We start from the raw sequence: 2,935 nt of genomic DNA, 5'->3' as shown, positions 1-2,935 counted from the left end.
CAAAATCCATAGCCAGAGTCTGCTGGTAATTTTTTGGCACTACCTGCAACAAAAAGAGTATCATTAATAAAGACATACCTCCCAAGGAACTATACCTCTAGATGGTCTAGTCTTAGAAGCCCAAGCTGAGGGGGTTCACTGAATATGTAGCATCAATGGCCTCCTTAATGTTCTTTATGCACTGATTCTCTTAGCTTATTTAAAAATCCAGCCTGGGGATCCCTGGGTGGCTCAGCAGTTTGGCATTTGCCTTTGGCCCAGGGCCTAATCCTGGAGTCCCAGAATCGAGTCCTACATCAGGCTCCCTGCATGGATCCTGCTTCCCCTCTGCCTGTGTCTCTGCCTCTCTCTCTGTGTCTCTCATGAATAAATAAATAAAATCTTTAAAAAAAATCCAGCCTGATTTCCATGTTTATGTGTTTCCAACCAGCTCTCATTGCCAGGATGTAGGATAGGTCCTTTTGAACATCCAAACTTAAGGATTAAGATAAAATTTGAATTGTTTAAAATAGTGATTTAAAAACATTTTTTTTAGTGCAGTTTTTTTTTTTTCAAAAATGAAGTTTGGTTAAATAGAAGACTAAATGTTGCCTTTGTGCAATCATCACAAATCATGAGCTAGCTCAAAGAATAGTTTAGAAGGGAGAGCAAAGCAGGAGGAGGCAGCACAATACAGTGGTTGTAAGTGTAGACTCTGAAATCAGAATACCTGGGTTTGAGTTATAATTTCTGATGAATGAAAGCCAAGTAGCTCTTTTGTTTAGTTATTTGATTTTTGGATATTTTGTTGGATATTTTGATTTTCTTTTAGGTATATAGGAGAGCAGTTTAAAACAGTTCTTTTGTTTTGATGATAGAAAAATGTGTGCTTCAAAACAGCTTTCCAGCTTTAAAATATTGGCATCAGTCTTTGTATAAAGATGCTGTCTTATTTAGTCTGGTGAAAAGATTCCAAAAGCGTGTGGTGACATGGCACGCATCAATGCAGTGAAGAGGTAAGTCATGACAGGCGTGCAGTCTATTACCAACAAAATTATGAAATTGCTGGTGGTGTGAGAGAAGTACAGGAAATTGGAGAAGATTCCAGGTAATCATCTTGAAGATTACCTGAGATCTCTCACAAATCCAGATTTGCACGAGTAAGTGCTGGACAGTAACTGAATAAATTCCTGGAGAATTCTGTGATCTTTCAGTCTCAACTCAGAAATACATTATTTCCCTGTGGCAGGAATGTATCAAAACCTCCCTAAACCATTTAAAGCATGAGCCATTAGAATGTAGAATCCCCAATCACAATATAAATGGACCTCAATCATCTTAATGAACTTCATTAAGGTTCATTAAGATGATTGTATGGGTTCTTCTGGGGCTACTGCAGATAAGGACTTAAACATCAAGTCTTTCACTGGCACAAATGGAAGATGAAATTCTTAGTTATAACTACACAAATAGAAATTATGTTGATGTTGGCTGTGCCTTGTGGGTCAATATGATATAGAGCTGGTAATGAGAAAACAAAGATGACCTCTCAAATATGAACTTATGAATCAATGTGGGTAAGTATGCCAATGATTCATCTGCAAAGACATAAAAAGAGAATTTTATGAGTAATAAGAAGAGAATTTGAGTTTTCATAGACTATACATGACTACACTTCCTTATTGGATAACTATCCTGTTTGCATTTCCATATAAATTTTTGAATCAGCTTGTCAGTTTCTACAAAAAGCCTGCTGGAAATTTTTTGTGGGTGATTAGATAATATACATAACAATTTGAGGGGAATTAATATCTTAACACCTAATCTTTCCATCCATAAACACAGTGTATCTCTTCATTTATTTATATCTCTTGCAAGAGCCACTTTTTAAAAAGTTTTTATTAATTCCAGTTAGTTAACATACAATGTAATATTAGTTTTGGGTTTACAATATAGTGATTAAACACTTCCATACATTACTCAGTGCTCTCACAAGTGCCCTCCTTAATCTCCACCACCTATTTAACCCATTCTTCCTCCTCCCCTTTGGTAATCATCAGTTTGTTCCCTAACAGTTAAGAGTCTGTTTCTTTGTTTGCCTTTTTTTTTCCTCCTTTGCTTGTTTCTTAAATTCCCAGGAAAGGCCATTTATTAAGTCTATTAGGTTTTTTATAGTTTTTGAGATCTTCTGTGTAGAAGACCATGTTGTCTGCAAATAGAGACAATTTTATTTCTTCTTTTCCCAAATGTATGCACTTCCCATCCCTGCCTCCCCCCACTCCACACACAACCTTCCCTTTTTGTATTCCCTACTGCAGTGGCTAAGGTCACCAGCACAATGGTCATTAGGAAGAACAAAGCAAAAAGAAAAAAAAAAAAAAAAAAGGAAGAACAAAGCATACATCTTAGACTTTTAGCCCAAAAAAAAAAAAAAATGCTTGGGGTCAAGCATTTAGTCTTTCATCATTAAATATGATGACCAGATTTTTTTTTACAGATGCCTTGTAACAATATGAGGAAGCTGGCCTTTATTTCTAGCTTGCTGAGTTTTTATTCTAAATAGATGTGGAATTTCTGTCAAATGATTTTCCTGCATCTATTGAAATGATCATATGGTTATTATTTTTTTTCAGGCTATGGATATGATGAAGTACACCAATTGATTTCATATATTGGACCAACCTTGCATTCTTAAACTCTACGTGGCCAGGATGGACTTTCCTTTTAAAATATTGCTAAATTTGATTTGCAAATATTCTGTTAAGGATGGCTATGGTCTATGTTCAGGAGAAATATTGATCACCAATTATTTTTTTCTTATGTCTCTGTCTCACTTTAGCATCATAGTCATGTTAGCCTCATAAAATATATCAGAGATCCTTGATCTTCTCTTTACTGGAATAGATATTGTGGAATTGGCATTATTTTTTACTTATTTAGTTGTACTGAAATATTT

The 2,935-nt window shown here is 35.3% G+C and overlaps 1 protein-coding gene across 17 annotated transcripts in view; it reads left to right on the top strand.

Moving 5' to 3' along the window:
• LOC144312796 (zinc finger protein 12-like) overlaps positions 1–2,935 on the top strand; it is a 163,765-nt gene that overhangs the window by 26,700 nt on the left and 134,130 nt on the right. The window lies entirely within an intron of this gene.

The sequence above is a fragment of the Canis aureus genome, chromosome 4, assembly GCF_053574225.1.
Source record: "Canis aureus isolate CA01 chromosome 4, VMU_Caureus_v.1.0, whole genome shotgun sequence".
Lineage (NCBI taxonomy): Eukaryota > Metazoa > Chordata > Mammalia > Carnivora > Canidae > Canis > Canis aureus.
Note: the sequence above shows the minus strand (reverse complement) of the source record. Positions and strands in the feature narration are given on the sequence as shown.